The sequence below is a fragment of the Elephas maximus genome, chromosome 12, assembly GCF_024166365.1.
Source record: "Elephas maximus indicus isolate mEleMax1 chromosome 12, mEleMax1 primary haplotype, whole genome shotgun sequence".
In the NCBI taxonomy this organism is placed as follows: domain Eukaryota; kingdom Metazoa; phylum Chordata; class Mammalia; order Proboscidea; family Elephantidae; genus Elephas; species Elephas maximus.
Window position 1 is genome coordinate 87,682,701 of NC_064830.1, and position 13,738 is coordinate 87,696,438.

Here is a 13,738-nt window from a genome sequence, read left to right on the forward strand (position 1 = left end):
CATTTCATTCGTTCACATTCCGTGCTCTTCGAGATTATTCCAACAAAAACATTTCTCTTTCTTCTCTATCTCTCTTCTCTCATTGGGAGCCAGTTGGAAACTATTTTCACTTTCCAAGTGTTTCTTGTAAAACGGGCAAAAATGGAGAATTCCCTCATCTACATGGTTCTTCATTATTGGTCTAGTACTTTTTAGTCCTGGGTCACTTTTTTCTGATTTAATAATTATTTATTCCTTTGGGAGCAATAGACATAAATAGTCCCAAATTGCTGCTTCTCCCTTTGTCTACAATAAAATGTTATACACCAGGGTTGGGGGAAGGAGGCTAAAAGCTATGTATAGTGACTGTCATCACTTAAGAGCTCAGTGAATAGTTGTCATTCCGACGTTTCAAAAGTATTTTACTCTTCTTCATTATTTAAATCTTTTTTCAAGGTTTCGAAGTTATGACAACCTATTACATTAAGATTGAAAAATATGAATATACCACCTTCATCATAAAAATACCAACCAAAAAAACCAAATCCGTTGCCATCGAGCTGCTTCTGACTCATTGCAACTCTATAGGATAGACTAGAACCGCCCCATAGGGTTTCCAAGGAACAGCTGGTAGATTCAAAGTGCTGACTTTTTGGTTGGTAGCCAAGCTCTTAGCCACTGTGCCATCTCTTTTCTTTGAAACCTGCTGTGTGTTTTACACTCATGGCACATCTCTAATTCAGGCTGGCTACATTTCAGGTCATCAGGAGCCATGTGTGGCTTGTGACTACCACATGGGATCCCACAGGTCTAAGGCAAAAAAGTTGTGAAATGGTAAAGGAGGCAGAGAGAAGAGCCCAGAAAAAGGCACAGAGGTGGGACGGAGCACAGTGTGTTTTAGGATTGGAAAGAGGAGAAGAAGGCAAGGTGAGAGGGGCAGGACTTTTAAGTCTCATTTGAAAAACTCACTCGAAAATGGATTTGGAAATCACAGTTGAAAATAAATTATTTAGTTGACTCATCAAATTCTTCATTTTCGTTTAATTTCTGCATCCGTCCTAACAAATATTTATCAAGAGCCTGAGAAAGCAAGAATCGGGCAACTTGATTGATGGCTCTACTCATACTGTATCCAAAGGGGGAGGGATAGTTCATCAAAATGAAATCAGTGTGCTGTTCAGCCAGAACGGAGGGAGGGTAAATGCAGAACATTAAGTAAAACCACATCCCTGCTCCAGAGCTGGTCAAATCCTCAACTACTCAGTTGACAAAAGTTGTTTTGCTTATTTATTTTTTAAATAATCTATCTTATTTTATTTTTGTTGTTGTTGAGAATGTACACAGCAAAACACACCAATTCAACAGTTTCTACATGTACAGTTCAGTGACACTGATTATATTCTTCGAGTTGTGCAACCATTCTTATCCTCCTTCTCTGAGTTGTTCCTCCTCCATTGACATAAACTCACTGCCCCGTAAGTTTCCTATCTAACCTTTCGAGTTGCCATTGTCAACTCGATCTCATATTGGTACTTCTTGAAAGAGCATAATGCTCAAGGCAGACATTCTTTACTAGTTAAGCTAGACTATTTGGTCTTAAGAAGACTTCAGGGGGTGTTTTTGGTTTAAGGTTTAAAGATCGTCTCAGGGCAATATTTTCTGGAGTTCATTCACCGTGACTCAAAACCAAAACAGTTGCTGTTGAGTCGATTCCAACTCATAGCAACCGTATAGGATAGAGTAGAACTGTCCCAGAGAGTTCCCAAGGAGTGCTTGGTGGACTCGAACTGCCGACCTTTTCGGTTAGCAGCTGTAGCACTTAACCACTACACCACCAGGGTTTGCTCCATGACTCCAGAATATCTCAATTCCATGAGAATTTAAAATTATGTTCTATATTTTCTCCCTTTTGATCAGGATTGTTCTAGAGAATTTTTTAATCAAAATATTCAGTAATGGTAGCCGGGTTCCATCCAGTTCTTCTGGTCTCATGGCAGAGAAGCAATTGTTCATGGAGGCAATTAGCCACACATTCCATTTCCTCCTCCTGCTCCTGACTCTCCTGCAAGCTTTTAAGAACCCAGGCACTACTCAACAAACTAGGAGGTAGAACAGAAGCACTAAACAATTTATTAGGCCAATTAACTGGGATGTCCCATGAAACCATGAACCTACACCTCTGAACCAAGCAACCAAAACCCACGAGACATTTGGTTGTACATAAGGAGCCTCAGCTTCAGCAGCTGCTCTTTTGTGTTGTTGTTTTATTGTAAATATATCTATCACACAAAATTTGCCAATGCAACTTTTTATAGGTATACAAGTTATTGACAGCAATTACATTAATCAGCTGCAGAGTTTACAAAAGTTTGAATTGAGAAGCTGAGCCTTGAAGGATGGGAGGACTTTGAGGGGGAGGAAAGCTAATTTAGGCTTAGAGAGCAGCATAAACAAAGCCATGGATGCAGGAGAGTGATAGTCATTTGCAAGAAAGAGAAGAGTAATTGAGTTTGACTAGAAAAAGTGATTTTCAGTTACTTTTCCACCTCAGCTTATCAAATTGTCTCTGTTAGGATACTCAAATGGTCAGGGGCAGGCTGGACAGCTCACATTACATCATGAGTTTGGAGCCTGGTGCTCTCTGTTGGTTGAGATCTCAGTTCTCCTCCATGTGGCCTCTCCTTCTGGTTAGTTAATACTTCCTTACAACCACCCTGAGAGTGGTCTCAGGGTAGCTGCATTTCTTATACAGTGGCATAGGGCTCCTGAGTGTAAAGCAGGATCTGCTGGGCCTTCTCAAGGCTTAGGCCCAGAACTGGCCCAACGTCACATCCTTTGCAGTCTGTTCGTTAAAATATGTCACAGGACCAGAGTAGATTCACTGTGTGTGTGTGGGGGGGGGGGGGGGGCCTGCCCAAGAACGTGAATCCTGGGAGACAGGGTTCATTTAGGACCACCTTTGGAGACTTTTAGAGATACACCTCCACTTAAGCTTCCTACTCCCCAATTCCAGCATAAGGTATGGGACGAGAACTGGGTATTGATGAAGGAAAGATAAGTTGAAGGCTAGGTTGTACAAGTGTTAAATGCCAGCCTAAAGGGTTTAAACTTCCAAAATATATGTGTGTGGGGGGGGGGTTGTTGAGAGAGGAAAAACACAGAATGTTTTTCTCTTCATGAGCCACTTCCAAACTTCCCTCTAAGTCTTATTGGCCAGAACTGAGTCACATGGCCACCCCATGCTGCAAAGGAGCCTGGGAAAGTGAGAATCTGGCGAAGGGGAATGGGACTGCCATTACCAGCTTAGGCCAATCGTGATTCATTCTCTAGGCATGGGCCATTGCAGCCTGAATAAAATAGGAGGGAAGAAGAGGTACAACGGTACTGGGTTGTCTAAATACACTGACTGCCACAAGTGACAAAAAGCAGGTAAACCAGCTGGGAAGATATTGCTTTAGTTTAGGTGAGAGGTGGTTAGGGCCTGGACCAGGGCAGAAGCAGCCAAAAAAACCCACTGCCGTCGAGTCGATTCCGACTCATAGCAACCCTACAGAACAGAGTAGAACTGCCCCATAGAGTTTCCAAGGAGCGCCTGGCAGATTCGAACTACTGACCTCTTGGTTAGCAGCTGTAGCACTTAACCACTACGCCACCAGGGTTTCCTTGCAGAAGCAGCAGAGAGCGGGAAATAAGCCAGAAGTAAGAATGATTATAGAAATAGGATGGATAGCCCATGGCAATTCATGACTGTCTTTCACAGGAGAGAAGGGGAAAGAAAGAGACAGAGAGAGAAGTCAAAGATGACAACACCATTTCCAACTTGCTTAATTGGATGGTGACGCCATTAACTGAGACTGAGAACACATAAGGAGAAGTAAGCCTGGAGAAAGATAACAACTTTTGCCTTAGACATTTTGAGTTTAAGGGGTCTGAGTGAGAGATAGGGGTAACTGTCTAGTGTGCGCAGGACAGATGTAGAGACCAGGAATTATGGACATACAATTCCAGTTAAAACAATGGTATCAAAATTATGTCTCTACTTGTATAGGTCTGGGGAAAATGTCATCCCACAACTCAGAGAGATTCCTTCTGGAAAGAGGGATTGGGCAGAGGTGGGGCAGATCCAGGGGAAAACCTTCACTGACTTTATATACTTAATGTGTTGTTGATTACGGTCTTGTATCCAATAAGGGAAAAGCAAGTTTACAAGTGAACTGAACAAGAAGGAGAATGTTCGAGGGAAAAGGAGAGGACTGGGTGCATGATTACATTTAGAGGGTAGGAAGAGGAGCAAGAGAAAAAAGTGATTAGAGGAGTTGGGAGAAAACAGGAGTATCAGTATTGAATCTTGTAAATGGACCGAAGAGAATATCTCACCAAGAATGAGCAGCTGCAGAGAGTGTGGGAGACGGGATGAGGGCCTGAAAAAGTTGGCCTTTGTGCTCGGTAATCCTGTCACTGTTGGTCTGAGAGGAAGGGAGATCAGTGTGTTGGGGGTGAAATATGGCCACATGGCATGCGGACCACGCTTTATAGAATTGTGGAGTCATAAAGAGAAAGGACACGCAGCCCAAGGGCATTAGGTCGGGAGATGGCATTGTTAATGGCTACAGGGGACCAATCGTATCCTTTCATTGTTATCCCACCACTCCTCACCTTTTAGCTTGTTTTTAACATGCTGTAGGAACATCAGACCCAGAAGTGTTAAGTATCAGAGGAACCTGAGGCAAGGCGCACCCCATTTATTCCTGCAACATCCTGCACCACCATGGGACCGGTAGTAGTTGTGGTAAAAATATGTTGTGCATTTGTCTTTCCCACGAATTTTTTTCTAGCCACAAAATTAACCAGAAACTAGAGAAGCATAGTCTCCCCCTCCCCGTTTTTATCAGTAACTCAGAGAGAGAGTCTCCAGTAAATAAGAATAAGTATCAAAACTAAACTAGAAATATTGATGGAACGCAGTGAGATAATATGTAATGATTTCTTTGCCAACCAACAGCAGGTTGACTCCAATGTGACAATTTAGAATTAAGGTGACTCGGATTAAATGAACTAGTTTGTGATAGGACAAGCAAAGCCCAGGGACCTTTGGATTGGTCACATGTAAATGATTCCTCTCTCCAGACCCCTTTTTCTTCCTTTACATTTTTTTTTTCCATGCACTCACCCTCTTTCCTGTGGATACATTGCAGAAATGACCATGAGGCCAAGGGCATGGACCAGTGGACTGAGAAGTATTACTTACCTATGACCTTCAGTTGGCAGCCAGCTCTTGTGAGTCTGGGCAGGGGGTTGGAGTGTGGGGCGCAGAAGCCCCCACAGAAAGCCCAGGATCCTGGGCTTCGGGTGTCCAGGATTTCCATCCTGGCACTTCCACTTTCTTTCAACAGTTACTGAATATAAATTTCTTTAATAATGTATTCAATGGGATACTTTCAGCTTCTAATACCAGCTAAAAGTGGTTTTCATAATAAGAGGCTTTCAGGTCTACCTTAACAGTGTTCCATGGTAGGAGGTTCCAGGATTGGGGCAGCAACTCAATGAAGTCATAAAGTCCCCTGGCCCTGCCATATTTCTACTTTGGCATCTTTAGCATATTGACTTTCACCCTAAATTCTGCCCTCATGGTCACAAGATGGCTGCCACAGCTCCAAGCATCACCACCCTCCATGACAATTTCCAAAGGCTCTTTCTTTCACTTTTTATCAGAGAGGAAAAGCTTTCTGAAAAGCACCCTGCACACATTCCTTCAAGTCCCATTGCCCCAGACTGAGTCACCTGTCCATGTTCCAACTGTAAGGGAGGCTGGGAAGGTGAGTACCTTTCATTTTCAGTCTCTGCAGTGGACAAAGAAACCCTGGTGGTGTAGTGGTTAAGCGCTATGGCCACTAACCAAAGGGCTGGCAGTTTGAACCCACCAGGTGCTCCTTGGAAACTCTATGTGGCAGTTCTACTCTGTTCTATACGGTCACTATGTGTCGGAATTGACTCAACGACAATGGGTTTGGCTTTTTTTTTTTTTTTTGGTAGTGGAGAAAAGGAGCTGGGCATGACTGTTGAATAGATAACCAAACATGCACTGCAGGTGACAATAATAAGAATAAAAAGTAACATTAGCCACCAACATTAATTGAGTGATCACTACATGTCAGGCACTGTACTAAGTGGTCAGCATGCATTACTGCAGTTCATCTCAACCATAGTACTATAATACTCTAATTTTACAAACAAGGGAACTGAGGCTCAGAGAGGTTTAAAATCTTGCTCTGTCGGTCACACAGTTAGAAAACCCACTCTTGGCCTTTGGAGATCAAGATCAATGAGGCAGCCCTTAACCTCAAAAGACTCCCAGTTCAGAGGAAGTCCCAGGCGGGGAGATAAAGCATTGCAACATGGTGAGATAAATGCTCTTGGGGTGAAGCAGCATGAGCTAGTAAGAAAACAATCCCTTACCCCCTCCCCAGGCAAGCAGGCCAGCACTGTGCCTCCAAAGACCCCCCCGCCAGGGTGGACAGAATGGAGGGAAGTGCTGGGAAGCGCTAGATAGGAACAAGGGCCAGGAAGGGGCGAGTTCCTCAAATTGGAAATTAGGAGTAGGTGCGTTTTGGAGTTGTGCTGCCGGGAGATGACAGGACCCCAGTAGGAATGACTGCAGGATGCTACGAGGAGGCTGCACCTTGGGGTGTGAGACCCCCAGCAGCTGCCTAGACACCCAGACCAAAGCTGGCAATGAGCAGCAGAATTGGACAAAGGCTGGTCCGTGGTGCCTTTTGTAGACTGGAGACCACTGGACCCTCCCTCAGTGTCCAGAGCGCACATGACACACACACCCACGTCCTCTGCTCCACCCTGGAGTCGGGGAGAGAGTCCAGCAACCACTGAGAGTAAATTTATTACACTCTGGTGCCTAGGGCTTGACGTCAGCTTTAATTTTGTTTGGAGCAACAAATTCCTATGGTGTTGGCACTGGGTTTTTTTTTTTTTTTTCTTACATAATAAAACAGGCCAGCCTGACCGGAGATGCACGCGGAGATCTGGGGAAATGCAGAAAAAGCAGTCACTGACTCTGTCCTAAGGAGAAGGGATCCAAGGAAGGCGTCACAGAAGAGGTGCAGTTTAAACAGTTCACCTGGGAACAGGAGAGAAAAAGGTCTGTGCAAAGGCAAAGAGGTGTGAAAGACTTTGCTCCTCCAGGGGACTGTGAGTATCGTGAGCAGCGGGTAAATGGCACAGCAGTCAGGAGCCGAGGGTGGCCAAGAAGACACTGGGGTTTTATCTTGAGCTCCAGGATCCTGGGTAGGTGAGGGCGGCTCTTAAAAATGCAGAAATGGGTCTTGCTGTGAGGTATTCGAATCTGTCCTTTTAAGTAGCGGAACATTTTCTTATTTATGAACCCGTTTTTGAAGTTGTCCTGGGTGTTGCAAACAGTTAAGTGCTCGATTACTAACTGAAAGGTTGACTGTTCAAACTCACCCAGAGGTCCTTGGAAGTAAGGCCTGGTGATCTGCTTCTGAAAGGTCACTGTCATGAAAACCATATGGAGTGCAGTTCTATTTGGAAACACATGGGGTCGCCATGAATTGGAATTGGCTTGATGGCAACTGGTTTGGTTATAAGTTACAATTATCTGGAACCCCAAAACATGAAGCAGGTGCAATCTGGATAAAATTTTTCCCACCACGATTATATTGGATGCAAGAGACATCACGGGATTTTACTTTTCTAAATTATATTAAGCCTGGCCCTGTGCACCTGTGACAAGGCTAGTGAGAAAGTTCATCTCTGTCATTATGGCGGCCCTCCCCCGCTCAGAGAGTGAGTGAAAATCCAGGAGTCTTGTCCAGTCCAGACTGTGGAGGAGGGAGGTGGGCCTGTACTGAGTAGCATTCCATTGTGGGCTGTACCACGATATGTTCATCCTTTCTCCAGTTGAGGGTCCTCTGGGCTGTTTCCAGTTTGGGGGGATTAGAAATAAAGTCACTATAAGCATTTGCAGAAAGATTTTTGAGTGAACATAAGTTTTTATTTCTCTAGAGTAAATGCCAAGAGCCCTGGTAGCACAGCGGTTAAGTGCTTAGCTGTTAACTGAAAGATCAGCGGTTCAAATCCACCAGCTGCTGTGTGGGAGAAAGATGTAGTGGTTTGTTTCTGCAAAGATTCCGTAAAAAAAGCTATTGCCGTAGTCGATTCTGACTCGTAGCAACTCTATAGGACAGAATAGAACTGCCCCGTAGGGTTTCCAAGGAGTGGCTGGTGGATTCAAACTGCTGACCTTTTGGTTAGCAGCCTGAGCACTTAACCACTGTGCCACCAAGATTATAGCCTTGGAAACTCATTAGGGTGGTTCTACTCTGTCCTGTAGGGTCACTGTGAGTCAAAATCGACTCTACACAATGGGTTTGGGTTTTGGAGGGTAGTTGCCTAGGAGTAGGAAGCTGGGCCATATAGTAAAATGTGTACTTTACTTTGTAATAAGCTGACAAACTTTTCGAAACGTTTGTACCATTTTGCATTCCCACTAGCAATGTATGGGAATTCCAGTTGTTCCCATCCTCACCAGCACTTGGCATTGTATTTTTTTTGTTTTTTAATTTTAGCCAATTTAAGATGTATGTAGTGCTATCTCAATGTGGTTTTAATTGGCATTTCCCTAATGACTAATGACGTTGAACTTTTTTTTCATGTGTTTATTTGCTACCTGTGTATATTTTTGGGTGAAATATCTGTTCAGATCTTTTGCCCATTTTTAAAAAATTGAATTGTTTTATTATTGAGTTTTGAGAGTTCGTTATGTATTCTGGACACCAGTTGTTTGTCAAACATACTTGCAAATACTTTCTCACAATCTCTGGCTTACTTTTTATTCTCTTAACAGGGTCTCTTGAAGAACAGAGACTTTTTATTCTGATGAAGTTCAATTTAGCAGTTATTCCTTTTATGGATCACACTTCTGGTGTCCATATCTACGTTAACATTTTTAAGCAGCTTTATGGTGGTGTAGTGGTTAAGATCTATGGCTGCTAACCAAAAGGTCAGTAGTTTGAATCCACCAGGTGCTCCTTAGAAACTCTATGGGGCAGTCCTATTCTGTCCTATAGGGTCGTTATGAGTTGGAATCGACTCGATGGCAAAGGGTTTGTTTTTTTTGGGTTTTTTATTGAGCTGTAATTCATGTACCATACAATTTGCCCATTTAAAGTGTACAACTCGATGGCTTTAGGTATATTCACAGATTTGAGCAGCCTTCAACCCCAAAAAGAAGCCCCGTACCCTTTAACCATCACCCCCTTTCCCTCTTTACTTCCCCTCCTCCACACCTGGGCAATCACTATAACCTACTTTCTGGCTCCATAGATTTGCCTGTTCTGGGCATTTTAGGTAAATGGAATCATACAACAGGTGGTCCTTTGTGACTGTCTTCTTTCATTTTAGCATAATATTTTCAAGGTTCATCCATGTTATAGCATGTATCAGTACTTCATTTCTTTTTATTGCTGAATATTCCATTGTATGTATACGCTACATTTTATTTAACCCTGATCATTTGATAGACATTTGGGTTGTTGCTACCTTTTAGCTATTGTGAATAATGATGCCGTGAATATTTGTATACAAGTTTTTGTGTAGACATATGTTTTCATTTCTCTTAGGTAGATAGCTAGAAGTGGAATTGCTGGGTCATACGGAAATTCTATATTTAACTTTTTGAGGAACTGCCAGACCGTTTTCTGGATCGGCTGCACTGTTTTGCATTCTCACCATCAGCATATGAGCATTCCGGTTATTTTACATGAAAATAAAAAGATAAGCCAATGCCTGTTATTATTTGTCTTTTTTTTATTATAGCCATCCTAGGGGGTGTGACACGGTATTTCACTTGGTTTTGATTTGCATTTCTCTGATGACTAATGACGTTGAGCCTGTTTTCATGTACTCATTATCCATTTGTATAATCTTCAGAGAGCTGTCTATTCAGATTCTTTGCCTATTTTTTCACTGGACTGTTTTTTTATTACTGAGTCATAATATACTTACTCCTCACTTATCGACTATCTTGTTTTCTGACACTTCATGTTTACAACAATGGTAAAAAATCTGCTATTGGACTATTTTGCTCATTAACAATGTATGACAGGCAGCAACAAATGCCAAGGTGCAAGGCAAGAGTAACGCTGGTTGCGATGGTTAAGGTTATGTGTCAACTTGGCTGGGCCATGATTTTCAGTGGTTTGACAGTTATGTAATGATGTCATTTGGCAGTTATGTAATGATGTAGTCATCTCCATTTTGTGATCTGATGTGGTCATCCTCCATTTTTGCATAATGACCTGATCTTTGGAACCTAACCATGTTGATAAGTGAAGAGTGGGTGTAGTTGTTTATGTCTTCTAAATACAAGTCCCTTATCAAATACATGATTTGCAAAAATTTTCTCCCATTCTGTGAGTTGTCTTTTTACTTTCTCGATGGTGTCCTCTGGAGCACAAATTTTTTAATTTGATGATGTCCAGTTTATTTTTTCTTTTGTTGTTTGGACTTTTGTGTCATAACTAAGAATTCAAGGTCAGGAAGATGTTTTCTTCTAAGAGTTTTGTGGGTTTAAGTCTTACATTTAGGTCTGTGGTCCATTTTGAGTTAATTTTTGTATATTTAAGTGAGGTAGAGATCCAAATTCATTCTTTTTCATCTGGATATTCCAGTCTGTCCCAGCACCAATTGTTGAAGAGACAGAACATTCCCCACCCCAACACTGAAGTGTCTTTGCATACATTAACATCTTATTATATTTTCTTTATCACTTGTCTATTCATGTTTCTACTCCTCTATCCATAAAAAAAAAAAAAACCTTTTTTATTTTTGGATGCATTTAAGAAAGTAAGTTCCAGATATCAGTACCCTTCCTCCTAAATACATCAGCATGCATATCACCAACTAATGTTCAATATTTGTACACAAATTTTTCTTTTTGATGTGAAATTTATATACATATGAAACGCACAAATCTTAAGTGTCGCATTCGATGAGTTTTGACAAATGCAGCCCACGGGTTTAACACAAACCCCTATCAAGATGTAGGACATCACCAACACCCCCAGAAAGTTCCCCCATGTGCTTTTTTAAACGCGCATTTATTTTTGACAAATGCATATACCCGTGTAACCACCAGTACCATAAAAATATAGAAAATTTCCATGTCCTCAGAGTATTACCTTGTGCCCCTTTGCAGCCAATCTCCCCATCTCCAGTGCTCACCCAGGCAGCCACTAATCTCATTTCTATCACTGTAGATTAGTTTTGTCTGTTATAGAACTTCATATAAATGGAATCATATGCTCTGTGCTATTTTGTGACTAGTTTCTTTTGCTCCCGACCAGCATTTTCTAAAAAACAAAATAGAACAGAATGTTTTTGTGTGTGTGAGAGAGAGAGGTAGAAAGAGAGGGAGAGATTACACTGAACCAAAAAAAAAAAAAAAAAAACACATTTCTTATTGTGGGCTGTAATAAAAAAAAAAGTCAAAGCTGCTGATCCAAAACTGTTCCCCAGATCAGGGCCCTGTGTCTCTTTCCCACCTTATCTCTTGTCACTCGCCCCCCACCGCCTCCACTGCTCTGATCTCATATCAGTTACTCCAGTGCTCAGCCTCACCTTCGGACCTTTGCAAATACTGGTCCTTCCTTTGGGTCACTCTCCCCCGCCTCATCCTATTTGCTCCAAACTGTGGAAACCCTGGTGGTGTAGTGGTTAAGTACTATGGCTGCTAACCAAAAGGCTGGCAGTTCAAATCCACTAGGTGCTCCTTAGAAACTCTATGGGGCAGTTTTATGGCGTCCTATTTTTTATAGGGTTGGTATGAGTTGGAATCAACTCGACGGCAATGGTTTTTTTTTTTTTTTTGGTAGAACCCCTACTCATTCATCTATACCTTCTTGGTTGGCCCGTCCTCTAGAAAACCTCTGTTCTCATGCTTCCCTCCCCAGGCTGTTATCATGTTGTACCCTAATTACTTGGTCTCTCTCTCCTTGAGCCAACCACAAGCTCTGTGAGGACAGGGACCATGTCTTGTTCACCTTTGCAGCCTCTTGCTCCTTTGTAACCCAGCTCCTAAGATGTGATAACACATAATAAAGAACAAAAACCCGTTGCCATCGCATCAATTCCGACTCATAGCAACCCTATAGGACAGAGTGGAACTGTCCCATAGGGTTTCCAAGGAGTGGCTGGTGGATAAGAACTGCCAACCTTTTGGTTAGCAGTTGAGCTCATAACCACTACACCACCAGGGCTCAGGGTATAGAGGTTAGGATTTACAACACATATTTTTGGGGACACAATTCAATCCATAACATTAACTGTCATGTTTCACAACTTCTTGCAACTGCCTTGAGAACTTAGCCTTTCAACTTTCCTCTGTACTCCCAATATTGGTCTTTTCATAATTTTTACTTCCTCCCAGCCATGCTGGGCGTCTTAGGCTTGGTTCTATAGAGAAGCAAAACCCGTGGAATATATATATACATGTATACACACACACACACACATACATATATGGAGCTCTGGTGGCTAAGAGCTTAAGCTGCTAACGGAAAGGTCAGCAGTCTGAATTTTGGGTGCCAGCTCCAGGGGAAGCCTTTCTCTCTCTGTCAGCTCTGGAAGAAGGTCCTTGTCATCAATCTTCCCCTGGGTCTAGGAGACTTTCAGCAAGGGTCCTTGAGTCCAAAGGACATGGTGTGCTCCTGGCTCTTCTTTTTTGATGGTAATGAGGTCCCTCTCCTCTCTGCTGAATTCTCTCTTTTATATCTTAAAAGAGATTGACTCAAGATACAACTAGTCCTGTAGATTGAGTCCTTCCTGCCTCTAATCCTGCCTTGTTACATCACCTAAGACAAGCACACATAAAATAATCCTATCAGATCATAAAATTGTGGACAACCACACTATACTGGGAATCATGGCCTGGCCAAGTTGACACACATTTTTGGGGGCGCAATTCAGTCCATAACAGAGGTGATTACAACATTACGTAACTGCCAAACCACACCATAGCTGCCAAACCACACCATAGCTGCCAAACCACTGAGAATCATGGCTCAGCCAAGTTGACACACAACCTTAACCATCACACTAAGGCAAACAGCTGTTATCATGAAGATGACATCATAACCCTGTGTGTAACCTCTGCCCCCGAACCCTTCCCCATCTTGCCAGAGTGACATTAATTCTGTGACTGTGTGGATATGGAGGAGGTGTGTGTGTGTGCATGGACACATATCTGTGTAAAAGAATATATATAGGATCCATTCTTATCATTACAAAATATTTGCAAATGGAAAACTCTATGTTAGCAATTGTGTTATATTCTGTATCTTCTTTTTAATGGAGGGTCATCTTTTTGTGACAACCAGCACATCTTACTGAAATAAATTTGCAATGAAACAACTATCTCGCTGAAAAGCAAATGTATCTTAAGGGACAAATGCAGGAGTGGGGTAGGGTAGGGGGAAGAGGCTAAAGGTTTAGATGTTACAAATGTCAAATGTCCTTTTATTTGTCAAAAGTTATTTTAAGGAGATAAACAATTGCCCAAAGGTAAATATCCAAGAACGTTTACCACAGCGTTGTTTAGAGTAAGGAGAAACATGGGAACCTAACTATCCATCCAGAAGAGGCTGATTAAATAGACATACAGTGGAACTGTATGCTGTCAGTTAATGGATAACGATAATCTCTATCAGAGGTGGGCAAACTTCTTCTC